The 14,620-nt window shown below is 38.9% G+C and overlaps 1 non-coding gene across 1 annotated transcript; it reads right to left on the bottom strand.

Moving 5' to 3' along the window:
* Positions 1–5,069: 5,069 nt before the first annotated feature.
* Positions 5,070–5,175, bottom strand: LOC112661946 (U6 spliceosomal RNA). Its single transcript, XR_003138104.3, has one exon. It is a non-coding gene; the product is annotated as a U6 spliceosomal RNA (small nuclear RNA).
* Positions 5,176–14,620: the final 9,445 nt, after the last annotated feature.

The following is a 14,620-nucleotide window of genomic DNA, read 5'->3' as shown; positions in this document are numbered from 1 at the left end:
CAAACTACCAGGTGATGGTGATGCTGCAAATCTGTGGACCACACTGAATTAGCTAATAGTCATATGTTTTTTGAATGTATTTCTGCCACCAAAATAACAAGTGGCAGGAGGAAGGTAGCTCATCCTACTTTTTCTTACCATATAAAATTTGAATACTAGAATAAGGCCATGAATTCTCAATGGATGTAATATTGCCCCCAAGGGGAAGAAAATTATTTTACTGAAGGTAAAAAAGCTTAAACAGATATATACTACAGTTGACCCTTGAACAGCAGGGGTTTGAACTGCATGGGTCTACTTATACATGGATTTTTTTCTGATAAATATAATACTGTAAATGTATTTTCTATTCCTTATGGGTTTTTAAAAAAGATTTTATTTATTTATTCATGAAATACACAGAGAGAGAAAGAGGCAGAGACATAGGCAGAGGGAGAAGCAGGCTCCATGCAAGAAGCCCGTCGTGGGACTCGATCCTGGAACTCCAGGATCATGCCCTGGGCCAAAGGCAGGTGCTAAACCACTGAGCCACCCAGGCGTCCCCCTTATGGTTTTCTTAATAACATTTTCTTTTCTCTATCTTCCTTCATTGTAAGAATATATAATACATGTAACATACAACATATGTGTTAATATACTGTTTATGTTCTCCATAAGGCTTCTGGTCAAAAGTAGGCTTTAAAGAGTTAAGTTTTTGAAGAATCAAAAGTTATATGCAGGTCTTTGACTATGTGAGGGGTTCAAAGGTCAACTATATATCAGTGATATTAAAATGTCATGGGGGGGATCCCTGGGTGGCGCAGCGGTTTGGCGCCTGCCTTTGGCCCGGGGCGCGATCCTGGAGACCCGGGATTGAGTCCCACGTCGGGCTCCCGGTGCATGGGGCCTGCTTCTCCCTCTGCCTGTGTCTCTGCCTGTGTCTCTGCCTCTCTGTCTCTCTCTGTGTGACTATCATGAATAAATAAATAAAATCTTTAAAAAAAATAAAATAAAATGTCATGGGGGGCTGTCTGGCTGGCTCAGTTGGTAGAGCATGCCACTCTTGATCTCAGGGTTGTGAGTTTAAGTTCCACATTGGGTATGGAGATTCCTTAAAGTGAAAATGTCATGAGAGGCCACAGGAAAAATGTGTAAGAAAGCTATTTGGGGAAGGTATAAAACCACTGTTCTAAACTATTATAAAGTCTCATGAAACTGGCACAAGTAAAAATCAACCAGACTGCCTGTTTATAAATACTCAGTTACCAACATTTGGGATATCTGTTATATGTTACTACCTGGATTCTCAAATTCTCATTGACAGTCATGATGGAAATTTTTTATTGTAGAAGATGTTGGGTTGAATTTTCCAGCTTATCAAGCATCTAAATATTGTGGGTTGCAAAGGAAGGAGACGAGAATAAAATAAATATGTTATGATTACCAGAGATGATTCATGCCAACAGGAGCATTAACCTGAGTTGAATAAAAAACAATCAGATTACAAATAAATGAAAGATTTAAAACTTGAATTGCAAATACACTCCCTTTTCCTGATGTTTTCAATGCTCACTACCTTCTAAATGCATTTCTGAATACTCCTATTTTATGTATAATTATTTTTCTAAAAATGAGGTAATGAGTCTTCTTAGCTACATACTTGATGCAGAAAATGTGTCCTAATTAAAAACACATAATTCCACTTAACTATGGATGTGCACCAAACTACCTTCCATGCCCAGGTGGCTGCATGGACCCTTCTGCTAAGTTAGGGAGCCTAGCGAAGACAACTGTTGTTATCTCCATGTGAAATAAAATGCAAAATCATCCAAATCTGGGCCAGAACCAGTCCCATGAGGGTCAGAGCGTGAAGGCCACTCCCAATAACAAATACTGACCTCATTGAGTGTACTCATTAGTATGCTGAATGCCAATGCTTTAAGTGTCCCCAAGTGCTGCAAGGTATTATAATTATTCTAATTTTTCATGATTAATTAGAAGCATGAGGTGCAAAGAAACTAATACAAGTCAAGCGCTAAGAAGTGAACATCAGGGATTTGAACAAAGGCAGCTTAGCTCTGGAGCTGTGCCAACTCTTTGGCAGTTCATGCTGGTTGTATCCAACTAATTTGGGGTGGCTTTAGATGGTCAGGACCCAGCTGGCCTCCTCTCCAGGGCATGTCAAGGTTGATTGGAAGAGGCAGGCAAGTGTCATGACCAAGGGACTAGGAATAAAGTATCCTGTCAAAAGGCCAACCAGATTAGTCAAGAACTTTTTTTTTTTTTAAAAAACAGCTTTATGAAGATATGTCAAATGCTATACAATTCGCCCACTTAAAGTGTAAATTCAATGTTATTCAGTATATTTGCAGAGATGTGAAACCATCATCATATCTTTTTTAAAAAACAGGATTTATTTATTTATTTTAGGGAGAACAAGTAAGTGGGGGTAGGGCAGGGAGAAAGAATCCTGAAGCTGGGATCCCTGGGTGGCGCAGCGGTTTGGCGCCTGCCTTTGGCCCAGGGCACGATCCTGGAGACCCGGGATCGAATCCCACATCGGGCTCCTGGTGCATGGAGCCTGCTTCTCCCTCTGCCTGTGTCTCTGCCTCTCTCTCTCTCTCTCTGTGTGACTATCATGAATAAATAAATTAAAAAAAAAAAGAATTCTGAAGCTGACACCCCACTGAGCACAGAGTCCACAAAGGCTCATTCGAGGACCCCAAATCATGACCTGAGCTGAAATCAAAAGTTGGCCACTCAACTGACTAAATCACCCAGGTGCCCCAACAATCACCATATCTCATTTTAGAACATCTTAGTCTCTCCTAAGAGAAACCTAGGAACCATTAGCATGCACCCCCCACTCCCAACCGCCTTCCCCCAGTCCTAATCAACCACTAACCCACCTTCTGCCTGTAAATAGTTTCCTATTTTGAAACACTTAATATAAATTGAACTATACACCGTGTGATCTTTTGTGATGGGCTTCTTTCATTTAGCACAATGTTTTCTGGACTCAACCATGTTGTATTATGTATCAGTATTTTATTCCTTTTCACTGATGAATAATATTTTGTTGTATGGATTCACTACATTTTATTTTTCATCCATTAGTTGATGGACATTTGGGTTGTTTCCACCTTTTGACTGTTATGACGGATGCTGCTATGAATATTCAGGTACAACTTTTTGTGTGGATGTATGTTTTCATTTCTCTTGGTGAATGTCTAAGAGTTGAAGTGCTAGGTTGCATGATAACTGTCCGTTCAACATTTTGAGGCACCGCCAGACTGTTTTTCAAAGCCCCTGGACCACTTTACATTCTTATTAGCGTGTGTGAGAGTTCCAGGGTCTCCGCAATCTCCTCAGCACTTGTTAATGACTGCTTTTTTTTTTTTTTAATTATTATAGCCAACCTACTGGGTGTGAAGTAACACCTCATTTGGTTTAGATGTTAATGATGTTGAGCATCTTCTCCTTGCTTTTCATGCCTGCTGCCTATTTTGCATATCTTCTTTGATAAATGTCTATTCAAATGCTTTGCTCACTTTTAGTTTAGATTAGTTGTCCCTTTTTTGTTATTGAGTTGTGTTTTTCATATATTCTGGACATAAGTTTCTTGTCAGGTATATGATTTACAAAGTTTTTTCCCATTCTATGGAAATCTGTTTACTTTCTTGATATGTGCACAAAGTTTGATGTAGTACAATTTCTTTTTTTCTTTTTTTACTTATTTTTTTAAAGCTAAGAAACCACTGCTTAACTCAAGGTCAGAATGATTTACTCTTATATTTTTCTTCTTAGAGTTTTGTAGTTTTAGCTCTCTCATTTGCGTTGGTAATTCCTTTTCATTTAAGTTTTTGTATATGTTGTGAGGTAGTCATATAACTTTTCTGTATGTTGTCTGGTTTGAGAGGTATATCTTGGTAAATAAATCCCATTCTTTGCATGTGGATATCCACTTGTGCCAACATCATTAATTGAAAATATTATTCTTTCCCTTTGATGATTTGGTATATTTGTCAAAGATCGATTGCTGGACTCTCAATTTTTCTACCACTCTATATGTCCATCTCTAAGCCAGTGCCACATTGTCTTTTTTTTTTTTTTTTTTTTTAAAGATTTTATTTAGGGCATCTGGGTGGCTCAGTCAGTTAAGCATCTGCCTTCAGCTCAGGTTATGATCTCAGAGTCCTGGGATCAAGCCCCACGTCTGGCTCCCTGCTCAGTGGGCAGTCTGCTTCTCCCTCTGCCCTTTTCCTGCTCATGCTCTCTCTTTCTCTCAAATAAATAAGTAAAATCATTTAGCCAAAGGCAGATGCTTAACTGACTGAGCTACACAGGCACCCCTCAGTGCCATATTGTCTCAATTACCATAGATTTGTAGTTAGTTTTGAAATCAGGGAGTCTTCTAACTTTATTCTTCTTTTTCAAAATTGTTTTGTTATTCTGGGTTCTTTGCAATTCTCTATGAATTTTAGAATCAGCTTGTCAATTCCTTCAAAAGCCAGCTGGGATTTTGATAGGGATTATATTGTATCTACAAGTCAATTTGGGGCGTATTACCATCTCGACAATATCAAGTCTTTTGATTTATGAACATAGGATATCATCTCATTTTTTTGAGGTCTTTAGTTTCAGTGATGTTTTAGTTTTCAGTGTGCAAGTTTTACACTTCTTTTACTAAATTTACACTAATTTATTCTTTTTAATGCTATTGTAAATGGAATTGTTTTCTTAATTTTATTTTCAGAATTTTCAGTGCTAGTCTAAGAAAGTATTGATTTTTTAATGTTTATCTTGTATCCTGTAACCTTCCTGTACTCTTATTAGTTCTAATTTTTTTAGTGGATTCCTTAGGATTTTCTATGTACAATACGGTGTCATCCATCCACAAATAGAGATAGTTTTGCTTCTTTTCCTTTCTTCTCCTCCCTTCCTTCCTTCCTTCCTTCCTTCCTTCCTTCCTTCCTTCCTTCCTTCCTTCCTTTCCTTCTTCTTCTTTCTTTCTTTCTTTCTTCTTTCTTTCTTTCTTCTTTCTTTCTTTCTTCTTCTTTTTCAATCCAGATACTTTCTTTTCCTTCTTTCTTTCGGTGGAATGTTTTGTGAATTTACATGTCATCCTTGTGCAAGGGCCATGTAATCTTCTCTTTATTGTTCCAATTTTAGTATATGTGCTGCTGAAGTGAGCACTTTTTATTTCTTTTCCTTGCCTAATTGTCCTGAATATGACCTCCAGTACAACGTTAAACAAAAGTGAAAGAGTGGACATTCTTTTCTTTCTTGTTTCTGATTTAAGAGAAAGTATTTAGTCTTTCTCCATCATGTATGATGTTAGCTGTGGAGAGTTTATTAAATTCCCTTCTATTCCTAGTTTGTTGGGTGTTTTGATCAAGAAAGGATGCTGGATTTTATCAAATACCTTTCCTGTATCTGTTGAGATTATCATGTGGTTTTTTTTTTTGTTATTTATTCTGTATATAGTTTTTACATTGATTGATATTCATATATTATACCTACCCTTGGATTTCTGGGATAAATCCCATTTGGTCCTGGTAATCTTTCTATATGTTGCTGGATTTAGTTTGCTAGTATTTTGCTGAAGATTTTTTGCATCTATATTCATATGGGATTTTGGTCTATAGTTTGTTTTTTTTTCTTGTGATATATTTTTTTCTAGTCTTGGTACCAGAATAATTCTGGCCACATAAAATGAATTTAAAAGTGTTCCTGCCACTCCTGTATTTTGTAAGAGTTTGCAACAAATTAGGATTAATTTCCTTCAAATATTCGGTAGATTTCACCAGTAAAGTCATGTGAACTTTGTTTTATATTGGTAGGAAATTTAAAAATCACTAATTTTATCTCTTACCTTGTTATAGGCCTGAATATTCAGATTTTTAAATTTTTTCCTTGAGTCAGTTTTGGTAGTTTGCGTCTTTCTAGGAATTGGTTCATTTCATCTAAGTTATCTGATTTTTGGCATGTAGTCATTCATAGCTTTCCTTATAATCAATTTTATTACTATAAAATTGGTAGTAATGTGCCTCTTCTATTCCTGATTTTAGTAATTTGTATTTTCTCTCTTTTTTCTTGGTCAGTTTAGCTAACCAAGAAAAAGAATCTTTTTGAATAACTGACTTTTGGATTCATTGATTTTCTCTATTTTTTTTTTTTTCTGTTCTCTGTTTCACTGATCTCTGCTCTAATCTACATTATTTCCCACCTTTTGCTAGTTTGGGGTTTAGTTTGATCTTATCCTAGTTCCTTAAGGTATAATGTGAGCTATTGCTTTGAAAACCCTTTTTAATGTAGGCATTTACAGATGTACATTTAGGAAAGAATGTGGACTTTTTTTTTTTTTTGGTATGAAGAATATCTAATAGTTTGATAAAAGCTTACCAGTGAGATTTAATTATAATTTTACTTGGATGCCTTTGGTTGGCTTCCAAATCTGTGGCAGAGAAGCAACCAAAACAAACAAGTTAAATACATAAACTCCAGGGAGCTTTTGTTTTAGTAGTGACAATTATTCAGAGATTCTATAATTTTTAATTTTGAAGGTTAATTGACTTGGTAACAATTGTGAACCATTATCAAACCTGTCACGTGTAGTCAGTCTGCAGTCTGAGAAATTGTTACTGGCATTTGCAAGCATTGCAGAAATTTAATAAACTGTCGCCAAACCATTTGCTTGTTTCAATGCCAAGGTTTCCTTCCCCACATCACATGCGGCGTCCTGCTGCCAACAGTTATCAAAATACTCCCACAGTTGTCACAGAGAGAACTGTAGGGAGTTTCTGATTCTTTATTCTTGTTGTTCCTATGTTTCATTGCCTTTGCCACTTCTTGGGGGATCTATTTGAATAACCTGTATACTGTCAGTATATGGGGCAGTTGAGTATTACAGAATGGATTGAGAAATTAAGAATATCTGAGATATAGGTATAGAAATATAGAGATATAGAGCACAGTGAGATTGGGAAGGATGACTCATGCTTTACTCTCTATGTGTTTGAATTTTTATGCAGAGACTATGTTGTTTGTGTAATGTAAAACAGCCATAAAAATGTAAAACGATTTGAGAGGAAATCTAGAGGAAAACACTAATAAAAGTCTGGATAGATCAACTCATTTTAATTGAAGATATGCAATTAGATGATCAAGCTTTTATAATAGGTTTGAGAGATATAATCCAGCCCTTTGAAACAAAGATTGACAAGAAATTACTGGCTCTATTTGTATTTTCTCTGATGAATCCAATAGATAAATGCCAGGCCAAGTTAAAAAAGATCTTGCATATGAAATGGGGAAGGTGAAAGATTAGAGAGTGTGACCTTGGACCTCATTCACCAAGTCAAAGATGCATGACAATGTGGCTTTTTACCACTGTGACAATATTTGCAATTCTCATTTGGAATAAACAGATCTCTGTTTTATTTTGTTCGTTAATGGCTTTGATGGAAACTTTGGCAGCACCTATCGAAATTCAAATACATATACCCTTGATCAAACAATTCCGTGACTATGAATCTCTTCTTAAGAAATACCCAGTGCACAGATTTTAGATAGACCGATGCTCATCACAGCAAAATGTTTCAAATATCCTAAGGGCACATCAAAGAGAGTATAGTTAAGTAAACTATGGTCCAACTATCCCCAGGTCATAGGGCTCAGAAGTGGAGATCTGGGATCTAACAGAGGTTTTTACTTCTTCACAATACTACATTTCATGAGTTAGTCAGTAGGTGTGGGTGGTTTTTGGGTATTCAGGATTGAGCTTGTGTGTTCTCCCAGGGCAGGTCAAGATTGGATGGAGGGGAGTGGAGGGAGGACAGGCCAGTGTCATAGCCAAGGAGTAAAGAATAAAACAGGGCAACTCAAGAGCTTAAAAGAACAATAAAAAGTGGGAAAAAAAAAGAAGTTATGTATAATTATATACAGTGGGAAAGGGATTCTGGAAGAAAGTATTTTGTTTCACCAAAAAAGCATCATCTTGGCCAATTTTCACCCCACTCCCCATTTTCACTCGCCACGAACCCCACTCCCCATTTTCACTCGCCACAAAGACTCTAAGTAAACTTGAGGGTACTCTCATAGGTTTTCTCAGCCTCAAATAGGAGGGAGGACCAAAGAGGAGCTTACTTCTGAAGAATATATCTGCCTTTTTTCATCAAAGAAAATCCACATCAACATGTGTTCGAGGGATTAGTACATCTTTGAAATCCTAAACAAATGGGAAGAGGATTCTTGCATGGTTCACAGAACTATGAAATGAAGGGTTTGGTGTGGATGCCGCAGGGTGGGATGATTCAGAGGATTTTAAGGAGCACATGCCAATTTCAGGAGTCCTGGCATTTTCCACATGCCCTGGTGTTTCCAATGGTCCCAGATGCTACCCTAGCATTCTGTATGACTGTGAGCCAAATACTAGCCTTTCTGTAAATCATCTTCTCTATCTAGTAAATGAGATGAGTGGAATAAGTGGTCCATACTCTCTCTTCACCTTGTGATTTAATTTACAGTTTTCAAGCCTTACTGAATCATAAGTGGGTTTTTTTTTAAGATTTTATTTATTTATTCAACAGAGAGAGTTCAGGTAGGCAGAGCTGCGCGGATGGGGAGAAGCAAGCTCCCGGCAGAGCAGGGAACCCAAACTAAACATTACTTGGTATTTATTAATGAAGGTTAGAAATAAAACATTTACTTTCCTAATACAATTCTTTCTTTTCTTAATATTTATTTATTCATGAGAGACAGAGAGAGAGAAAAAGAGAGAGAGAGAGAGACAAAGAGGCAGAGACACAGGCAGAGGGGGAAGCAGGCTCCATGTAAGGACTCGATCCTGGGACTCCAGGATCACGCCCTGGGCTGAGGACAGGCGCTAAACCCCTGAGCCACCCAGGGATCTCCTCCTAACGCAATTCTTACACATGCACACATTTATAAAATGAAATAGAAAATATTACCTAAGAAGAAACTCTATGCTTTGGTGATCTATATCCTTGGTTCTCTCTTTTTTACTAATAAGGAAGAACTGATAGCATTTTATTGTGGTGTAAGGAAGAAAAAAATAGTTTAAAGGAGGAATGCTAGCAGAAGTGGATGATATGTACATTTTCTGAAAAGCTTTTTTTTTTTTTTTAAATTTTTAAGTAATCTTTACACTCAGTGTGGGGCTTAAACTTGCAACCCTGAGATCAAGAGTTGCATGCTCCACTGATGGAGCCAACCAGGTGCCCCATATGTACATTTTTATATTCAACTGCATTTTATTTCTCCAGAAGCCCACTGACACACACACACACACACACACACACACACACACACACACACTCCACTGCTACCTTAGCCCATTCAGGAGTTAGTAAGGAATGATGTTGAAGTGTAGGTACCATTTTGCTCCATGGTACCACACTAGCAGAAAGGAAAGCCTTGGGTTGCACCGGCTTTTCCTTCTGTTCTTATCATCTTAGGAGTTGTGTGTTTGCATCTTTCAGGCCAGGTGGAAGTAGAGGGTGTTGAGTCTTGTTGGAGATCATTGCTAGAAATGCTTGTGTGTGTTTATTGTGTAGTAAATGCAAAATGCATAGCAAGTGCTTCTTTAATTATTTGATTTCTTAAATACAGCTTATTTCAAATGCTTCATAGATCTCCAAATCCGGGGAATGAGGGGGGTCATGACTCAGAGCCTCTGCTGTTAAACTCTGAAATCCACCCTGTTTGCTCTGAGGGCACACCTCCCCCCTGGCTCTTCCCAGCTGGAGATGAGTATGGCAAACCTGTCCCTGAAAGATTGGGATCCTTCTGGTTCTGGATTTGCGCTCAGGGACTAACCCCTGTCCTTTCATGGTGCTGACCAGCTTCCTTAGCCTGCTTGGACAGTCAGGAACTCCTCCACTCTCTCTTCCTTCTCTACTACATATGGACCAGCCTTCCCCTCTTCTCTCACTGGTATGTAGCCAAATAAAATCCTTGCATTTTTAACCCTGTCTTGATGTCTGCTTCTCAGGAGAAACAGACTAACACATTAAAGCTGATTAAAAGCAGAGCCTGGCAAGGCAAAGAACTATGTGTTTCATCTGCTGCATTTGGGACATAAGTGGGGAGGAGAGTGAGTTTGTATATCAGGGTTAGCTAATAGAGGCACCCAGGACTCTCAAGGGCACACAAGAAATTATTAACAATGGTATCCTGTGTGAAATTTTGGGAAGAATGAATGGAGACAAGGGCTGGGAGAGACACTTTTCAAAGTATGCCTTATAATATATATTTTCTTGATTTTCCAAGCGAGCAAATGTACCATAATTTGAAAATGTAAAATCTGCTTCTCCCTCTGCCTGTGTCTCTGCCTCTCTCTCTCTCTCTGTGTGACTATCATAAAAAAAAAAAAACAAAAAAAACAAAACAAAAAACCAGGGATCCCTGGGTGGCGCAGTGGTTTAGCGCCTGCCTTTGGCCCAGGGTGTGATCCTGGAGACCCGGGATCGAATCCCACGTCAGGCTCCCGGTGCATGGAGCCTGCTTCTCCCTCTGCCTGTGTCTCTGCCTCTCTCTCTCTCTCTCTCTGTGTGACTATCATAAATAAAAAAAAAAAGAAAATGTAAAATCACATATTTGGATTAAAAAAAAACATGAGTTTGAGAGAAAAACAAAGCATAAGCTTTGGAGATGGATCTTAGTTCATAGTTCAAAGTGGGATCTTTGAGTTCCCACTTAGCTGGTGATCTTGGGAGAATAACGGATCTTGGGAGGGTAACTGGGCTATTGGATTCTAGATATCAGTGAGTTGCTTTTCTCCTTGAATTCTATAACCTCATTCACTGGATCCCAAGAAAGGCATACACTGCTGGCCTAATGCCACTGGGCTTGGTGATTGGACTTGCTAGGGCCAGGGAACTGTGAGACCAAGAGCTAGTGAGTTTGAGAAGAAGCTTTCAAGGACTAGTAAACAGAGCAGATTGTGCTCTCCCTTCCTTCCTCCAGGGAACCACAAGTCCCAAGCTGGTGCTGGTGGGGAGGGGGTGTGTGTAGAGGGAAGTGAGGGGCTGCTTCCACAGCTTGGACTCTGGAATAAAGTTGCTGAGCCACAGCTGGTCTGTAGCTGCCACCCCTGATGTACAATGTGAGCAAAACAAATTTCTGTGGTTGAAAACCGCTGTGGTTATTCTCTCAACTTCTTATTTTGAAACATTTCAGAAAACTGTTGAAAGAGTAGTACAATTGACACCTCATTTAGCTTCACCACATTTGCTGAATTTCTCTTGCTCCCACTCTAGATATCAAGCCCTTGATTTTTACTGAGCCCTTAGAGCTATAGGCATGATGATGCTGTACCCCTAAATATTTCCACATTGTATCCTAAGAACATGGACTTTCTCCTGATGGCCATAATACTGTTACCAAGTCCAAGAATTACAACAGTGTAACAGTAATATTATTTATCACATACAGTTCATATTCAAACATTTGTCCTAATAATTTCTTTGGATTTTTTTTTCTTTCTGATCCAAAACCCAAGTGAGGATCATACATGGCTATTCATTGTATATCTCTGTAGTCTCCGTTAATTTACAACAGTTCCTGAACTTCTTTGGCTCATCTTTCATAAATCTGATATTTTTGAAGAGCTTAGGCTAGTTGTTTTGTGGAATGTATCATTTCCTGGATATATCTGATTTCTCTTCCACATGATTCTGGTTAAATAGTTAACCAGAAGCTCTTTTTGAAGAGCTTAGGCTAGTTGTTTTGTGGAATGTATCATTTCCTGGATATATCTGATTTCTCTTCCACATAGATTCAGGTTAAATAGTTACGGTAGGAATACCATATGCATCTTGTTGTTTATATCATAGCCACGAGGCATAAATAATGTCAGATTGTCCCATTTTGGGTGATGATAAATTTTGACCACTTTGTTAAGGTGGTGTCCACTAGATTTCCCCAATGATGTTTCCTTTATCCCTTTGTGGGGATAATCTGTGGGGTGATATTTAGACGCTAGGTGAATATCTTGATCCCCAACAATTTTTCCTCACTGCTTTTAGCATCCATAGGTGATCCCTTTCTGAATCAAGTATTACATGAGTAGTTGCAGAGTGGTGATTCTCCCCCATTCTGTTATTCTATTATCTGGATTTTGTAAAGAAAACTTCCTCTCTGCTCCCATTTATTTTTGAGTATCACTATGGACTCATGGATCTTTTTAAATATATATGTTATAATTCCTCATCATTATCCTTTTTGTTATTTAAACTGTCCTGAATTTGTACAATGGGAGCTCATGCCAAGCTGGATCCCATGTCCTTCTAACATTTTTCTGCCTGTCTTTTGAGTATTTTCTTGTTTCCTGGCACAATAAGATGTTCTAGGCTGATCTTTGATATTCACTGTCACAGACCTGATGATTCTTTTTATTTGGGAGAGAGACTGAGTGAGTGAGACTAAGATTTGGGGGGGTAAGCTGATAAAGGAAGCCCAAAGGGTGATTTAGCATGAGGAAATAGTTTGAGGGAATCCTTGGCCAAAGATCTACCTTGGGTAGGTCTCTCAGGTCCCCCAAACCTGAGTTTCCTCTTCTGGAAAATAAAGAATATTATGCCAGTTGAATGAGTAGGTTTGCAAAAATTAAAAATTAATAACTTCCCTGATTGATTGGCATATGTTTAACATTTGTTGGACATTACCATCACTACCATCCTTCCAACGAAGTTAATTTCTATGATACTTGTGATTTCCAATTACTGCTCCCGCTGTGATTGATTTATGATTAAACTTGCTTAAATTTATGAGGCTTTAATTAAATGTTGCTCTAAAATGTTCTGAAGGCAACTAGATGGAGTTAACATCTAAAGGACTGCTGAACAAAGATCTTTCAAGGGAGTAAGTGTATGCAAATTTAAGGAGGAAGCAAAAAACATATATCACACAGAGATGTATATGTATATTTCATGGTTTGAAATAGGATCTTAAATGAGAGGTGGCCTTAGTGAAACCCGAGTGGCTTTAAATCCAAGATCTGCCACTTACTTATATTTCTCATTTTAAAAGTGAAGCTAGTTACACTCCCTGAGCAATAGTGAATATAAAATTCAGAACAAGGAGACACATGTATGGAGGCAGGTAGTGTTTTATTTTTCTTCCAGTTTTTTAATTGACACACAGCACTGTTTAAAGTGTACGGCATTAAGACCTGAAATACATGCATACTGCACAAGGATTACGACGGTAAATCAACATCTGTCACTGCAGAGTTTGTGATGAAAACTTTAGGATTTATGCTTTCAGCCACTTTCAAATACACCATACAGTATTGTTCCAGTCATCATGTTGTACATTACCTCCCCAGGACTGATTTATTATACTTGATGGGATGAACACTGGGTGTTATGCTATATGTTGGCAAATTGAACTCCAATAAAAAAAATTAAAAAAGAAATAAAAAGAAATTAATTTTATCATACAAAAAAAGGAAGTCTGTACTTCATGAGCACATTAACTCAATTCCCCCAGGGAAGGTACGGGGTGGTGGGGAGGGCGGCGGGGTGTCAATGCCTGGTATTTGTCCCTTAGCTGCTGCCGCCCCTTGGTGGTGGTGTGTTCACATTGCAATTCGGAGAGGAACGGAAGAAGGCATGGTTGCTAAATTTGTAAACTTAGGCTCAAGTAGAACCACAGCAATCGCCAACTTTGAATAAACAGCATTATCAGACGTCATCTAGGTTATGCTTGCTTCATTAGCAGCAACGTGCTGGTATGGCATAGGAATTAGACACTGCGCTGGAACTTCCCGCAAAGGCAGTCAGTCATTCAACACTTATCTACCGAGAACCTACTCGGAGTGTGCCTCGCACTGCCCTGGGCGCTCGGGATAAGAGACAAAAATTCCACCCCGGTGAGATAGGGAAACTGAGGGACTCCATGAAAATCTGCTTTTTGCTCCTTTTCCTGCTTTTTTATTTTAAAGATTTTATTTATTTATTAATGAGAGACACAGAGGGAGGCAGAGGTTCCATCCAGGGAGCCCAGTGTGGGACTCGATCCGGGGTCCCTTAGGGCTGAAGGCGGCGCTAAACCACTGAGCCACCGGGGCTGCCCCCTTTTCCTGCTTTTATTGTTAGGCGCTGCACCCCCACTTTATGCATACCTTATAGCACAAATAGTCTAAGTCTTTGTAAGGGACAAGGAGCTAATGATTTCTTTAGGCAATTCCTATTCTATTGTTGTTTTTTTTTAAAGATTCATTAATTCATTCATTCATTTGAGACACACAGAGAGAGGCAGAGCCATAGGCGGAGGGAGAAGCCGACTCCCTGCGGGGAGCTCAATGTGGGATGCATCCCAGGACCCGAGGATCACGCCCTGAGCCGAAGGCAGATGCTCAACCACTGAGCCACCCAGGTGCCCCTGTTCTGTTCCGTTCTGTTCTGTTCTGTTCTATCCTATTCCATTCAGGTGAGAATGGCGAGGAAGCTATCGTGGAATTCCAGACCACCGGAGCTAGATATCTGGACATCAAGACCCCCCGCCCCCAGCATGTTCCAGATGCTGGAAGGAGTAAGACCTGAGTCCTCATCTTTGTTCTAACCGGTTCCTGGATGCCTAAGAGGACACCACCGTCCTCAGTAAAAACTCCCAG

This window comes from Canis lupus, chromosome 31 (genome assembly GCF_003254725.2).
Source record: "Canis lupus dingo isolate Sandy chromosome 31, ASM325472v2, whole genome shotgun sequence".
NCBI lineage: Eukaryota > Metazoa > Chordata > Mammalia > Carnivora > Canidae > Canis > Canis lupus.
This window is presented reverse-complemented; position numbering and strand designations above follow the sequence as displayed.